The sequence below is a fragment of the Phascolarctos cinereus genome, unplaced genomic scaffold, assembly GCF_003287225.1.
Source record: "Phascolarctos cinereus isolate Bilbo 61053 unplaced genomic scaffold, phaCin_HiC Scaffold_2;HRSCAF=192, whole genome shotgun sequence".
Lineage (NCBI taxonomy): Eukaryota > Metazoa > Chordata > Mammalia > Diprotodontia > Phascolarctidae > Phascolarctos > Phascolarctos cinereus.
In genome coordinates, this window is record NW_027555625.1 from 303,740,997 (window position 1) to 303,757,350 (window position 16,354).

The 16,354-nt window shown below is 40.8% G+C and overlaps 1 protein-coding gene across 4 annotated transcripts in view; it reads left to right on the top strand.

Moving 5' to 3' along the window:
* Nucleotides 1–16,354, top strand: part of GGTA1 (glycoprotein alpha-galactosyltransferase 1 (inactive)) — a 118,583-nt gene that overhangs the window by 35,491 nt on the left and 66,738 nt on the right. Inside the window, exon 1 of one of the 4 annotated variants that reach the window (XM_078150153.1) lies at nt 3,485–3,803. The exons of 2 other annotated variants lie outside the window; for them this stretch is intronic. The gene's annotated coding sequence lies outside the window, so the exon portion shown is untranslated. Of the gene's footprint in view, nt 1–3,484; nt 3,804–16,354 lie in introns of those variants that run through there. One more of the 4 variants, XM_078150154.1, reaches the window with a different exon arrangement.

Consider the following 16,354-nt stretch of genomic DNA (forward strand, 5'->3'; position numbering starts at 1 on the left):
GGCATTCAAGGACTACCCAGTTTTCTTGACTCTCAACCCAGTGTTCTGTCTTCTTCCTAACACTGCCTTGTGAAACCCATAAGCAGTTTGAAGACTTCAATAATAATCACTCACATTTCTGCAGAAATTACTTTTCTCACAACACCCCGATAAGGTTGGTAGTCACCACATTATTCCCATATTACAGAGGAGGAAACCACGGCTAATGTCTTGTCCAGGGCGACCCAGCTAGTCTTGGAGATGAGTCCAAGGCTCCTTCCAGTATATGAGGTTATCTCTCCTTTGAAAAAGAAATATCACTTAGGAACCAATGAGATAAAGTAAAACCAAGAAAGCAAAAGAGCAGAAAGAGAGCTAGTTTTCTGATTTGCCTTGAGTGAGAGACAAAGATTAGAGGATCATAGGGTTTAGGGTTTGAAAGGACCGTCCAACCTAGCATGTTCTGATACAGTTAGAAGAGACTTAAATACTAGGGATACAGGATACTAAGGAGAGTTGGAAGGAGACTTAGAGACTATCCATTTAGTCCAGCATCTCACCAAATGTTTCATAGGATTTAGAGATGGAGGACACCTTGGCAATCATAGCCCAATACTTATTTTAGAGAGGAAGAAACTGAGTCCAGGAAGATGGGAAAAGATTTATTTAAGGTTAGACAAAATACCATTTGGTTTCGTTCTAGCCTCAGCTCAGTTTGTTTGTTTTTTGAGGCAATGAAGTTAAGTGACTTGCCCAGGGTCACATAGCTAGTAAGGGTCTGAAGCTGGATTTGAAATTAGGTCTTCCTGATTCCAAGCTCAGTGCTCTATTCACTATACTACTTTTCCTAAGAGTAACATCCATTCTTAAAAACCACAGAATAAAAACACAGCAAAAGAGATTAATAAAATGTTTATAGCATGGAACCCAACACTCAATTCACATAGAACTAACTAAAAATGGGAAAATCTACCTAATCTGGTTTCAGCTGGTCAGCTCAGACATTGATTCAGTCTAGCTCATTAGAAGGCCAAATGCTCGAACATTGGACCTGTGATTTCACTGGAATGGGGGAACTCCCAGGTGAAGGAGCTTCCTCTCCCAGTGCTCATTGGCATCTCATTGGCCCATTGGCAACTCAGAATTTTAAAGAGTTTCCTAGAGTGCTGAAAAGCTAAGTGACATTGCTGGGGGGTGGAGGGTGGAGCACTATCCCTATGGGGTATAGGTGACATTTCCTGGTTTTGAGGCTGGCTCTATCCACTATGACATTTCACAAAATGAAACCATCCCAAATATTACTCATCTCCAGAAATGTGCTTGGTATGTAATAAGTGTTTAATAAATGCTTAAAGATGGATTGACCAGTTGACCCCCTAAGGCTCTTCCCTGCATAAAAAGGTTGTAGTCAAGCCCTAGAAAATTCTCTCCTTTGGAAGAAAAGTAGAAAATGAAAGAAGTACCAGCCCTGACTGACAATGGGACTCTCTACATGTTTGTTTAAACTACACAGCAGGGGAAGGGGGTAATTCATTAGGGACCTCGATGTTGACTTTGCCAGCAGATGCTAATTCAAGATAACAGTTAAATTCATTTCATATCAGCTGAAGCAAAGCTCTAAACTAAAAACATAAGGAAGAGAAAGAGACCCAAAACCATTAAGAGAGAGAAATGCACTCATGTTACTTTATGTCTAAGTCATGGTTTTGGTTTTTTATTTTATTTTTTAAATTTTAGCTTATTTGATCCTCTAAGTAGCTCTCAGGTAGGGAACACAAATATTAATAATCATAGCTCTAAAATATTAGTCTAGAATATTAGAACATTTGAGGTTCTTGAGGTCCTCTGTGTTCTGACATTCTAGGCTTTTGAGGCAGCTAGGTTGTGCAGTGGATAATGTGGTAGGCCTGGAGTCAGAAGCCCCAAGTTCAGATTTGACCTCAGATATTTGCTAGCTGTGTAACCTTGGGCAAATTGCTTAACCTCAGTTTGTCACAGTTTCCTCAACTGTAAAATGAGTGTAACATCACAGGTTTGTTGTGTGGATCAAGTGAGATATTTTGAAGTGCTTAGCACAGTGCCTGGCCTACAGTAGGTGCTTATTGCCTTCCTGTTCTGTATTCTAAGAGGGTTTCTAGCCACAGCTCTCGATAAGTTCAGATGGCTTGAAAAGCAACCACAAAAACAACAAAAGTATATTAAGGCACTTGAACTTTAAAATATTGGAAGTCTCTTGAATTAGAAAGGACTTTTTAAGGTCCCCTTCAGATCTGGGAGGTTTTCTTTGACCACATACTATCAAATCTACAAATCTCCCAGTACTGGGAGAGCTGATTGTAAGCTGCATACATATAGACAGTGAAGGAAACCCACAAGCACTTCCAGTAAATGCTTTCAATATGCATAGCCTCTAGCTATTCAGCTATTTCCTTTACATTTTATAGACTTGAAAAAAAAGTGAGTCTGGTCAGGAACCAAACTGGAAATACTGGGGAAGGGTCAGTACTTCTCTTTGGTACATAGACAGTCCCCTTGGCGGAACCCACTGGGAAGCTACCCCACATCCCAGGGTCCCACATCAAGTGGCAGAACCAGGACCCAAACTCAGTTTTGTTGTTGTTGTTGTTTTTTCTAATTTCTAGTTCCAGGTTTTTCCTGCCACACAAGGCTGCCCGATTGGGGGAAACTGAGACTTGCCTCTTAGAATCTAAGTCTTATGGTCCAAAATAAACTGGATTTGAAAGAGAATTTAGGGATCATCCACTCCAGCTTCCTCATTGTATGAAGGAAACTGAGGAGGAGGAGGAAACTGAGGCACAAGGGACCAGGCAGAGCTAATAAAGGGATAACAGAGGCAAGATTGGGACCCAGGAAATCAAATGTGTTTTTTTCTGCTAGCTAAGCTGCCCATTCACGATACTGGAAGATGTTCAAAAACTACACTTATCTTAATGCTCAAGAGATCTTTAAAAAAAAACATTTAAAATGTTCATTTCTCCTTTTGAAGGAGAACTGAAACCTTCAGAAAGGCAAAGAGTAAGAACCACAGCCCCTGGTGAGTTAGTTCACTCCTTTCTTCTCTGTCTGCATTGCTGCAGAGTTCTGTGCAATAGAGGGGCGTGTAAATATGGAAATCAAGTTTGGAGATGCAGGTTCACATGCCAGCTTGTGTGACCCTGGGCAAGTCACTCAATCTCTATTAACCTCAGTTTCTTCATTGGTAAAATGGAAATGATAATGCTTACACTACCTGTTTTATAGGCTTTCTTGTTGGGGAAGGTGTTTTTATAAACCTTAGTGTGCCACAGGACAGACTGTTATGGTTATGACTTCATTTTAGCCTGCCTGGTCATTTCTGAGGCTTTGTAGGCGGGTTCCCCCCGCCACTGTTAGAGGCCCTGGGGCAGACAAAGCACGTGAGCCCCCGTGGGGGTGTAGGAGGAGGGGCTTTCTGCTGCAGCCTCAGCTTTGGCTTCCTTTTTGTTTCTGTACCTGAATTAGCACCCTCATTTCCTCTTCAAGCAAGAAAGCCCCAGGCCCAGGCTTACGTATCTCCTCTGGGGAGGACTCGGGGAGGTTATTCTGCTCTGCTGTCTGGACCACACAGATGTGGCCTATCCTTGGCTTATCTTATGCTTGCACATGGAAAAGAAAACAGGCTTGCTTTGGGACTGTACCTCTGACAGAGTTTCTCCAAGAGTCTGGACAAATTTTGGACTTGATGGGTATTCTGGACGAGGATAGTAAGACAGCTTCGTTGTGACCTCTTTGCTGTTTGGACTTAACTCCAGTCTGGAGGAAGGCTTGAAGAAAGACTGGGGTAGGTGAGTTCGAGAGGTGTTGGCCTGGCATGGGGGCCCTTGGCTTTCTGGTTCTCAGGTTCTCACCGTTCTACTTGTTTCAAGATCAGATGAGCTATTCCTTCTCTCTTTCCCTCCCCACCCCCATTTTCCTTCAAATTCATCTTTATTTAACCCTTTGATCTGACTGGGAGTTAGGAAGAGACATGAGCTCTGCTCCACTTGAGCCCTGTTGTGTTTTGGCTGGGGAAGAGGAAAGAGCAATTTCACCCAAAGGAAGTCATAAACTGTTGGAGTTGAGACAGGCCTTAGAACATAGAATGTTGGAGCTAGGAGGGGCCTTAGAACATAGAATGTTGGAGGTGGGAGGGGACCTAGAACACAAAATATTGGAGCTGGGAGGGTCTTTAGAACTTAGAATACTGGAATGGGGAGAGGCCTTACAATTTAGGATGTTGGAACTGAGAGGGCACTTAGAACATAGAGTAGAAAGGGGTCTTAAATCAGGAAGGGCCATGGAAATCACCAAATCAAACTCTCATATAAGGGAACCTGTAACCCAGAGAAGAAAGGGATTTTCCATAGTTTTGTTAACCTGTTGCTTCCTCCTCCCTTCTCTTCTATACATATTTTTCTATTTTTGTTGCCCAGACCTACTTAGCTATTTGAATGTAGAGAAACTTCAGAAAATCAATAGGATGAAGGTTCAGTAAGAACTGCAATGAAATCTTATTTCCCCAGCCAGATTGTGAGCCCCTGAAGAGGGGAAGCCTGCCATCTACTTTTGGGGGGGACTGGGGAAGGGAGTGGGCAGATCGGGCATAGGACGACAGGACACAGAGTAGGGTCTCAGTAAATAGCAATTGGTTGTTGAAAGGGGAAGAGTAAGCTGAACAAAAAGAAGTTATGGGTGTCACTAGCTATTCTGATTGAGGCAGCCAGATAGGCTGGTCACTAGAAAATCACCACAATCCCAGAAGCATAACCAGGAAAGAAACCTGTGGGAATTAGAAATGTCATTCCTTAGTATACTTGGCCAGATCATGAGGTCACAGCAAGAGTTCATTGTCTGGAGCTGGGCTCTGCAGCTGAAGAGCGCTGTGGAAAATTTAGAGGAGCATCAGAGAAGATGACTAAAGATAAAGTCCTGAAAAAAATTTTATAGACTAAAGTAAACAAGTCTGAAGTCTTACCCAAAGAATGATAATTGGCATTGCTTGGCTTTTACTGACAAGCTAACCCAGGCAGTAGTAAATATGTAGAGGCAGGAGGGCTTAATGACAGGATCGCTGGAATTAGAGTTGACAGCTGGTTTCCAATGGTGGTCCAGGAATGGGGATAAGAATATTTACCTTTCTTTTCTCTGGATACTTGTGGGAAGGGAGCATTTGAAAATGTTGTGGAAATGGCAACCATTGTTATTTGAGAAGGTCCAGGGGTGGAGAACCCACTGCCTTGAGGTCACTTGTGGCTGCCTAGGTGCTTGGGTGCAGCCTTTTGACTGAGTCCAAGTTTTACAGAACAAATCCTTTTATTAAAGGGATTTGTTCTGTGAAGTTTGGATTCAGTCAGGGGCCACACTTGAGGGCATAGAGGGCCACACGTTGCCGTAAGGTCGCAGGTTCCCCACCCCTGGAGCTCTATGAAAATAGTTACCCTAGGTAGGATGGTTAGACCTGGGAGCCAAAACAAAGGCAACAGCTGGGCCTGCTGGTGAGATTCCTTCTAGCCACGGACATCTGAGCAGGTGGGAGCAACCTGTGTGGGTGAAGGTTCCTAGAGCAAGTAGAAGATAAGGTTGTGATCTTAACATTTATTATCTTGGACTCTTTGTATGATGAAGCCTAGAGATACCTTCTCAGAATGATTTTAAATGAATAATATAGATAAGATTCCAAAGGAACCAACTGTATTAAAATACAGTTCTCAAAATATTTTAAAAATCAAGTTAATGGATCCTTGTTTAAAAACCTTTGCTTTTAAGGGCCATGGTTAGAGACCAGGGAAACAAGTGCTGTTGTCCTCTCCTTTTTCATCTGGAAAACAAATCAGTGACTAGACCCAGGTGAAGAGGAAGTGATAGAAGAAATCTGAGCAAAGAAATAGGAAGTGGCAGGAAACCCGTGCATAAACAAATTCCTGTCACCTAAATCCTGGTGACTCCAGAGCCTCTTAGATGTGCTTTCCCTGTAAAAACCTGGAAGGCTGGAATTGCTCTTCTCTTTTTAAAGGTAATAATAATGGAGATGGAAGTGTCTTCCTAAGGCACTGAGGGCAGATTGCACAGCTCCATGACAGACAGGGGGGCGTGGTGGAAAAATCACTGGATTTGGCATCAGATGATCTGGGTTGGAATCCAGACTCTTCTACTTATTACCTGAAAAGCTCAGAGGAAAGTCACTTGATATCTTTGGGCCCAGATGAGCTTCTAAGGTTCTTTCTAGCTTTAAATCCTATAATTAGGGAGCCAAGTAGGAGAGCAGGAAAGCCAGGAAAAGTAAGAGATTCAGACTCTTGTTCACCTTATTGTGGATGGGGCAGGGTCAGCAAGAAAGAAGGTAACATGCAGGGTCAATTTTCTGGTGTGGTGGGCAGCTTTTTTTTTTTTTTGGTGAGGCAGTTGGAGTTATGTGACTTGCCCAGGGTTACACAGCTAATAAGTGTCAAGTGTCTGAGGTCAGCTTTGAACTCAGTCCTCCTGACTCCAAGGCTGGAGCTCTAGCCACTGCACCACCTAGCTGCCCCAAGTAGGCAGTTTTTAAAAAAGGTTCTGTAGGTTTGGGGACAGGGAGGAGAAGAACCTTCAGCTCCACAGATTGTCTTCCAGCACAGACCTCTGGAGGGTGAGGGAAGATGCATGACATTTTTGTGGGGGACACTTTGGAAATCCTAGTCCAATAGGAAAGCTTTAAAAGTCCTTTAGGATGGTCTGACTTGGCAGCAAGTACAGTATGGGATAGCTTAGCACCTCTGGGGTTCTGTGCCCGGGCCTAGAAAACAAATAAGAAAATATTTACTGTTAAGTAGAGATACAAGGAAATGTTTAATATTTTAATATGTATGTGCGATATCATTTATATTCTGCTGCCCCATCTCAGTGGATGTGGAAACCACTCTAGGTTCTTAAAGGTTATTTCAACAGGGTGTTAAGTCTAACAGGTTCTAACCAGCTGGAAGGACCAAGCAATCAAAGGAGAAGCTTGTACTGACGTCACGGTCAGCCGAGTGAATACCAGGACAAAATTCAAACCCACTCTGTCCTCTGGGTGCTGGGGTTCTATCTTTGGTGACAACACTTACGTACTACATATCATTGTATATAGAATAGAAATTAAGTCAGTGGAGGGGGATGGCACTAACCCTAAGTGTGGAGACTTCCATTCATAGAGGATAGTCTATTAAGTGATAGATTTCTTTGGCTACTGTAGCTCATGAAGGTTCTCTACTGAGGTGAGGTAGGGCTGTGACTTACCTTGATGGAGCCAGCACCCACATCCACCGTAGGAAGCTAGATTCAGAACTGTGGAGGAATGTAGAGCATTTTACAGATCAGCCACTGAAGCCTGGGAAGATTAATTAAGTCACTTGTTCAGGGTCACACAAGTTGTGAGTGGCAGAGCTGAGTTTCAAACCCAGGTTCTCAGGATTCCAAATCTAACCCTATATCCATTGTATCATGCAGTGCCTCCCTTTAAAGTATAGTCAATAAACATTTATTAAGCATCTGCTGTGTGCTAGGGATGCATACAAAGATGAAAAAGAAATTTAGTGTCTACCCTCATGGAGCTTACAATCTAATGAGGGGAAAAAAGAAAGATGAAAAAGGGTGGGAGAGGTACCCAGAGATAGAGGTATGATGAAGAAGTCAAAGTAGTCCAAATAAGTCCTGCCAGAGAAATAAAAAAAAAAAGTCCAAAATGAGTACATGAGTGGAATGGTTGGAAATTTAAGAGATATCTGAGGATATGTACAGTTATCCCTTCCACATCGAAGGGGTTAGGAGCGTAGCACCCCCGTGATCTGGAAAATCCACGTAAAATTTTTTGGCCTTCCCTTTATGCCAGAGAAGAAATCTGAATTTGTATTAAAAGATAAAGTATGTTGATATTATACAAGGCATGTATTTTATGCATTTCTGAGTTTCTAAATTTTTTCTGTGTCAACTGCTAGCCTTTGTATGTTGTTTTAAGCTTCTGTAAAACTCCCCAAAATTCCCATTTAATTTCTTATGCCAGTCCATGGTATATTGAAACCCAGATGGGGGAAAGTCCAGATGTGGAAAGAATAATGGTAGTTGGATAAGGGGGAAGAGAGAGAGAGAGAGAGAGAGTATTTTATATACTTCCTATATATATGTTTGATAATTTAATATTATTTGAAATTTGATTCAACTGTATTATATGTGTGTATATACACATTTATAAAAACCATTTGTGAATGCTCAATCCAAATGATTCATGCATCCTTCTTATCTCAGACAGAGCTTTCCCAATGAGTTGCTCTATGGGTGAGGAAAGAGAGCACTGAACTGGGCCTGGTTTAGAGACTCGTTTTCTCATTTTTGCTCCTCAGCTAACCTGGTTCAAATTTATATATGGCTTTAAGCCTTACAAATACACACACACACACACACACACACACACACACACACACAGAGAGTAGGGGGGAGAAGGAAAGATCAAGTATCCTTAAAATATAAAATACACAGAATGTTAAAGCTGCCAGGGACTTTGGAACACAGGATGCCAGAGCTAGAAGGGATCTTAGAATGTAGGATATTAGTGTTTAAAACATGGTTTTAGAGACAGCTCATATGGTTTACCTCCTTTGTTAAATTGACAAAACTAAGACCCAAGAAGATGAAGTCACTTAATTAAGGTTATATAGGGAGCTAGTGACAGCTGAGACTTGAGCTTCAGTCTGGTGACCCAGGCCAGTCATTAAGCTCCGTGGTATCTCTCTTCTGCCACGTTTCCTTGGGAATTGAATCACAATGCCTCCTGAGCTCATGGGAGGTTTTTCATTTTGACCCCTGAAGTATAAAAGTGTTCTTAGGAGCGGAATGTGGGTTTTACTGTTTAGCCAGATGGTAGGAGTAGCTATTGCTTTGTGAAGGGATGGAAAAAATAAAAGACAGGAGCTTCCCTACTTCTTCTGACTGGAGGCATTAAGCCCAGTGTGGCCTAAGCACCTAGAAAAGAGATCAGTCAGTGATAGGCCCTGCCTGGGGGAGTTTCTGAGCATTGCAGCAATGTTTGATCCAAATGATTCAATCACCCTCCTTATCTCAGACAGAACCTTCCTAATAAGCTGCAGCATAGGTGAGTAGAGAGAGCACTGGACTGGGCTGGATTTGAGATGTATTTCTGCTTGTCAACTAACCTAGCGGCCTTAGGCCAGTAACTACTTAAAAAGGTTTTATATATCCTGTCTCTTGATCCTCCCAAGAAGTGATGCTCACCTCTGAGTTATACCTTCAGTGAGTGAGGTAGTATATTATTACTCTCATTTTATATTTATTAATCTAATTATTCTCTAATTATTTACATTTATTAGTACTAACAATTTACATTTATATACTGCTTGATGTACACTTAATTTATTCCTTACAATAACTCTATAGCTATCATTATCCCCATTTTACAGAGGAGAAAACTGAGCCTCAGAAAAGTTAAATGATTTGTCCAAGGTCACACTGTTAATAACTATCAGAATTGGGATTTGTGCCCAAACATGACTCTCGTCATATTCAGCTTTTTGGCACTATGCCATATTGTCCTCCTTAGAACCTCCCTTATTTGTAAACTGAGATGTGTGTTTGGGGATGGAATGGACTACATGATCTTGAAAGTGCTTTCTAACTCTTAACATTCTAAGCTCTGTTCTAAAGCACCTTCTAGCTGTAAGTCTGTGGTCCATATTCTAAAGTCCCTTCCAGTTCCAACAGTCTTTTATCTGGCTTATCTGTTTGTATCTTACTGAAAAGGTAGTCAGAAGAATTAGTAGAGAGAAGCAAATACTTGTCCTGTGGCTCTGAAGAATGAGTCCATGAGAAAGCATTTTTTTTCCCAAGCATTTCTCATTTCTTTTAGTCTGGATACCTGGGTCCATATAAGCCAGACAGAGAATGCTGGAGCCAGATACCAGATCTTACTTTCTTGTCTTCCAACTATGGCTTCCATCAGGCAGGCATTGTACCTCAGACATTGGATTTTCTATGGAGAGCAGAGCTCAACCTGGGTGAGGTTTCACAAGGCTCTCAACCCTATTAGATTTTTTTTGTTTCAAAATAAATACCTCTGCCTTCTGGACAAGGCAAAAGCTGTCTGGAAGATATGCCCTTCTCAGACGCCTTGACATATAGCAGCTAGGATTTCAGTACTCTTGTCAGCAAGAACTTGTGACAGAAAAAAAAAAAAATCTTCAAGTAAACTCCTTCATGATTTAAAGCTGGAAGAGATCATAAAGATCATATAACTTAAACTGCTCATTTTGAGATGAGGAAACTGAGAGTCAGGGTAAAGCTGCTTTTCAGGCAGTGGGTTTTATTTATCCAAATGTGTGCCCCAACACTAATAAATTAGATGTCACATAATCGGCACCTTATTTGTAGTAGGGACCTTATTGCCCCAACTTTATCTGCCGAATGAATTGAATGAAATGGTTTCATCCCCTGAGAGGTCATGTTCAGAAAAGTAAATCTTTTCTCACTGGAGATGATTTAGGTGCATCCTGTTTGAAGATAGGCAAATGGACTGAAGAGCCTCTTGAAGTCCTTTCGAGCTTAGGTTTATGAAGGTGGAAGACCATAGGATCCTATGATATTAAATCATATGATTTAAAGCTTGTCAGACCCTTAGAAATCATTTCTCAGTTACTTGTACAATCCCTTCATTTTACAGATGAGGAAACTGAGGTTTAAGATGTGAAAATCTTGTCTCTGCTTTTAAAAGAAATTTTTTGTGTATGCAGGTTTTAGAGAAAATCATTTAAATAAACACACATTGCAGTAGACTGACCAAAGAGAGAGTCCCTTGGGTTCTCCCTTGTTGCTTCCCTAGTTTTTTTCATTTTTTTCCCCAAGTTTTCCATTAGGCGGCAGCTGCAGTAACAGCAGCTAGCAGAAAAGTATTTGCACATTTCAGCTAAGAGTTGACTGGCTGTTTTTGAGTTGCAGAGCTCTGTCTGTGAGGTTGTGGGAGGGGGCAGGCAGACTTGTTTTGTGGTGCTTGGTGGGCGGGAGGCTCTTGTCCCCAGTGCAGGGCACTGCCACAGGGATGGCCTTTGGGGCTAGGGTGGAGTTTTGGTCGCCAGAGCCAGCATGGTCACAGTCCAAGGTGAGATATTATGGTTTCTCGCATTTGGCTCTGAATCGGTGATGCCAGTAAACAACCTACTTCCTGATGTTCTAAGGAAAAATGTTCTCTGCAGCCTAGAGATCAGTCTTCTGTCTAACCCCTTGCTACTGGCAATGATGTTTAGTCTCCAGCAGGAGACCTAAAGCCTGGCAACTTCCTTTAATTCCAGTTCTGCCTGATTCAGCAGAGCCGGGCCCAGAAGAACTTTTATTTTATCCCCATTTAAACTAGGGGAAGGGAGGAATAGACAGTAAGGCATGTGAAATACTGATAGGGAACCAGGCAAGTCACTGAATCATGATAAAAGCTAATACTTATATCATCCTTTAAGGTTTGCACTTTGCCTACCTTATTTCATTTGATCCTCACAATAATCTCTGTGAATTATGATTCCCATTTTATAGATGAAGAAACTGACGTTGAGAGAGGTTAAGTGGCTTCCCCAGGGTCATAAGACTAGCTAGTGTGTGTACCTCTCTGGGTATTAGTCTCCTCATTTGTAAAATGAGAGGGCGAGGATTTTAAACTCTCTTCCAACTCTAAATCTCTGATCCTATGAGCCAATGACATGATTTACTTCTGCATTTATAGAGACATTCCTGTGGCTTTTTTTTTTTTTTGGTAAATTAAGGGATTTCCTGTGAACCTAACCTGGGGCAAAAAAAAAAAAAAGCTTTGTTCCTTCCTGTCCCAAGATTTGTTCATCATGAGTGAAGACAAAATTCTCTTTCTTTCAATTTTGGACCAAAAGTGTGAAAGTTGGATATTGACTTTTGAACTTTCAAAGTAGGTTTCTACTCCGCTCCAGTACATCCATACCTCATTTCTGCACCTGCTCCCACTGAGGAGTGGAGGTTGACTTCATCCTGCCCTTCCAGAGTAGGGTTCAGTGGTATTGGGAGGTAGACTCCAGCAAACACAACATAAGAAGGGCAGTGTTGTATAGTGGAAAGAGGTGGATTTCAGGAGCCCAGAGACCCAGGTTCGAAGTTCAGATCTACTGCTTTCTCGCTTTGTGACTACGGGCAAGACCCTTTGGGTCTCCATTTTTTCTTCTAAAGTGTGGGAGTTGACCTAGATGGTCTTTAATATTTTTTCCATCTCTAAATCTGATTGTTTTCTGATGTTCAGTCTTAGCTCTGCCACTTACTATGTGACTGTAAACAAGCCATCTAACTTTTGAGCCTCAGTTTCTTCTGTAAAATAAGAAGATTGGACTAGAGGATGCTGGCTCTAAAAATCTGTGACTTGCAGGAAGAAGGGAGAGTTAGTGATGTTGTTAGCCAGCGTAGAGCATCAGAGACCCCCCGCTCTACAGCATCTCAATGCAGACCACTGAAGCAGCCACCCTTGGAACCACACTTGTATGCTGAAAATCATAACCATAATCTCTCAGCCCTATGTAGTGAGGATAATCGGTGTGTGTTATGTATGTGTGTGTGTGTTATGTATGTGTGTGTGTTTAAAAATATAATCACTGTTAAGAAGTATATGATGGGAAGTTATTAAATACATGATAATATAAAATAGATAATAGTAAGGTTATTAAATATATAGTTGTATATGGTTATATATTAAATGTGTGGTAATGAGCTGTTTATTAATTATAATAAATTAAGCTACTGCCTTGGTCTTATGCCTTCAGTTGTCTTTAAATCTGAGTACTGTAATTCTCTATGATGAAAACAGACTGTCCTTTACCCATAGCAACTCTGTGAAGTAGGTGGGGCAGGAATGAATCTCTCTGTTTGACAAATCAGGAAACTGAGGGGCCCAAGTGGTTAAATTACTGGCAACCAAATGATGGAGCCAGGGCTGAAACCCAAAGTTTTGACCCCATTTTATAGTATGCATTGTACCTCACCCTGTGGCCTCTTCGACCCATTTTCATACTTCCAAGAGCTATGTGATTTCTTTGTTATGAGTCTTCCTTCCACTGATGTATGTGGTAACTTCTCCATGTTCTCTTGCCTTGACACAATCATTATTTGTGTTTTTCTAAAAAAAAAAAACCATAGAGAATCTTCTCAAGGTACTGGAGATCTACCTGGGATTTTTTGAACCTTTGAGGCATATTGATGCCTGGATTATTACCCATTTCACTGGAGACTGACCTATTTCCTACTTCTGACATTTCCTACCCGAGTGACCTTGGACAAGGCACATCACCTCTTTGACCTTAATTTCCTCATCTGTAAAATGAAGAGATTGGACTAGATTGCCCCTGAGGTCACTTGCAGTTCTAAAACTGTAATCCTGTGATCCTTTTCCAGGCCTTCGTGTCTTTAATAATTTATCTGCCTAAGTCCTCTATTGATGCCTCAGAATCACTGAATTTGAGAGTTGGGAGAGAATTCAGGAGCCATCTGGTCCAACTGTGAATGAAAAATATACAATAACCTAACTGACTCATGTCATAGAAGGGATACTATTAAACCGGCCTAGTGTAAACTTGGTTTGTCAGGTCCCACTAGCTTGGTAAGACCTGGGAACAAAGCCATATCTTGTGGCCAAGGACCAGGAGAGCTAAGCATGAAGAGGCATGCCTCGGGAAGCTTGGCCGTAGCTCAGCCTTGAAATACCTAACCAGGTACAATGTGGTTGTGATGATAGAGAGAACATTTTTATTTATTGATATTATCCATAGGAAATGAGACCTAATCTTAGATCTTATGCATTATTTGAATGACCCTTATCAAGGAGCTATTGTGGATAGTGTCTCTAGGGTGATAAAGGGGTTGTGGATAGGGTACTGATCCTGGAATCAAGAAGAACCGAGTTCAAGTATGGCCTCAGACACCTGTTAGCTGTGTAACCCTAGGCAAGGCTTAAGCTCTGCTGCCTCCCGTTCCTCATCTATAAAATGGGGTTAATAATAACACATACCTACCAGGGTTGTTGTGATATTTGTAAAGTGTTTTTATGAACTTTAAAGCACTATATATGACATGTAATACATAAGTTATTATTAATGCTTATGTAAAAATATGCTATAGTTTTAAAAAATCTGTGGTTTTTAAAAATTCTTTTTATAGTTTGAATCTTAGTTTTTTTAAAAATTTCTTTAAAGTGAATATCAAGATGAAAGTAATTTGTCTGGCCAATAACTTAAACATGAACAATATAAAGTTAGGAGAGTCTTCTTAAAGAAGACTTCACAGTACCATGAATTTCTTTTAAGCATTTTGAAACGTACTTCAATGGATTCATGATTTCATTAATAACAATACATATTCCACTGGTATAGCTTATACTCTATCTATGCTTTTTCATCCTGCATGATTATTATTCATGTTCTTCTACATCTTCAGCATTGAATTGATCCAGTCTTTTGGAAGTCTTCCCTTTACCCCTTTTTCTTGCTTATTGATATTCTCTCTCTCTCTCTCTCTCTCTCTCTCTCTCTCTCTCTCTCTCTCTCTCTCTCTCTCTCTCTCTCTCTCTCTCTCTCTCTCTCTCTTTTTCTCTCCCCTCCCTCTCCTTCCCTTCCTCCCTTTCCTCCCTTCTCTCTCCCTCCCTTCCTCCCTTCAGTTCCTGGGTAGTAGTGTTGTCCATCCACTATCCCTTGTTCATATTACATGGCCAGCCCAACGACTTTTCAGGTTATTTATTTCCACAGTGATTTCTCTCAAGTCACTTGTACAGGATAGTCATAGTGTGAAATGTGCTGTCTACTTTTGCTTGCCATGCGTATTTCGTTGCCCATTGTGTCCCTTGATACTTTGATTTTTTTGAAGTTTGTGGCATTCCAAGATTTTCAACTGCATAGCATTGCAGGATGAGTATGTGTTACAAAATATAAGTTTTAACATTTGTGAATGGGTTGGGATGTTTTAAAACACTATATATTAGCCCAAATGCAAGCCATCTTTTCCTTCTGATTCAGTTCTGAGCCCAATTCACTGTCACTCTGCCGAATCTATTCCAAATATATACACTGATGTAGTAAATGAGTCTGCTTGCCATCCAAATGCAGGTCAAAGTCTGGACAATAAGTATTTTCAATCCATTTAATTCTTTCTCTTGTTAAACCTCTCTCTTTTAAGTAATTAGGTATCTTACTAAGGAGTCTCCGAAATGTTCTGGGGCTTGATGCAGTGATGCATCCATAAGCATGAGCCTCTACTGCACCTTATCACCTCTCGCAGGAGTTCTCACACTTTTTTGTGTGTCATGGACCCCTCTTTTCAGAATAATTTTAAATGCACAAAATAAAATACGCAAGATCATTTCAAAGAAAACCAAAGATTATTGGAAATAAAGATGTGATTTCCACCCCCCCCCCATCCAAGTTGATGGACACTGTGAAATATATCCAAAGACTCCTTCTGGGTTCATGGACCCTAGGTTAAGAACCTTTACTCTATAAAAAATAATCTCCCTTCCATTTAGATTCTGGGTAAGCCATACTCCACGGTTACCTCACCTATGGTAAGCATTGCATTTCCATGATTTATGCTTTACTTGACAGTAATCAGAGGGTCATCGAATGGAATTTTATCTCTAGGCTTGCATTTATCAAGGAATATTGTATGGTGTTTGTTTATGCATGAGAATCTCCTTGTGAAGGAAAAACTTTAAGGTATTGTTTTTACTATGTAAGCTCAAGTTCATTTTTATAATCAACTAACAGTGAATGACAGTGGGATCTTGCCTTCTCTTCATCATTCAGTCCGATGTGTCTGCTATAGAAAAACTGTCTTCTGAAAACTTGCAAAGTAAGATGGACTGAGTGAAGGACTTGAAGTAAGAAAGATCTAAGTTCAAATCTTGCTTCTGTTATTTACCAGCTGTGTCACTCTAGGGAAGTCCCTTAACCTCTCTGAGCCTCAGTTTGCCCATCTGAAAAATTATGATCATAACAGCACCTATTTCACTGTGTTGTTTTGAGGACCAAAGGATATAATGTGTTCAAAGTGCTTTGCAAATAAGAAACATTATGTGGATATCAGCTATAGTTATTATCTCATGGATTTTTTGAAGAAAATACTCACTGAGTCTTTATTCTCTCAAAGATTTTATAAAGATGAGAATATTGATCAGTGGTTTTTGATATTCTCTTGTGATTGCTTTTGTGTGTGTATTGTATTTTTTTAAGCAAAACAATTTCCTTTATTGACTATGTCCCCCTACCCTGATATAGAGCCTTTAAGACTATTTTTAAAAGCATCTTAGCTGCTTGACTCATCATGTGATTGATATAAAAGGACTGGATCT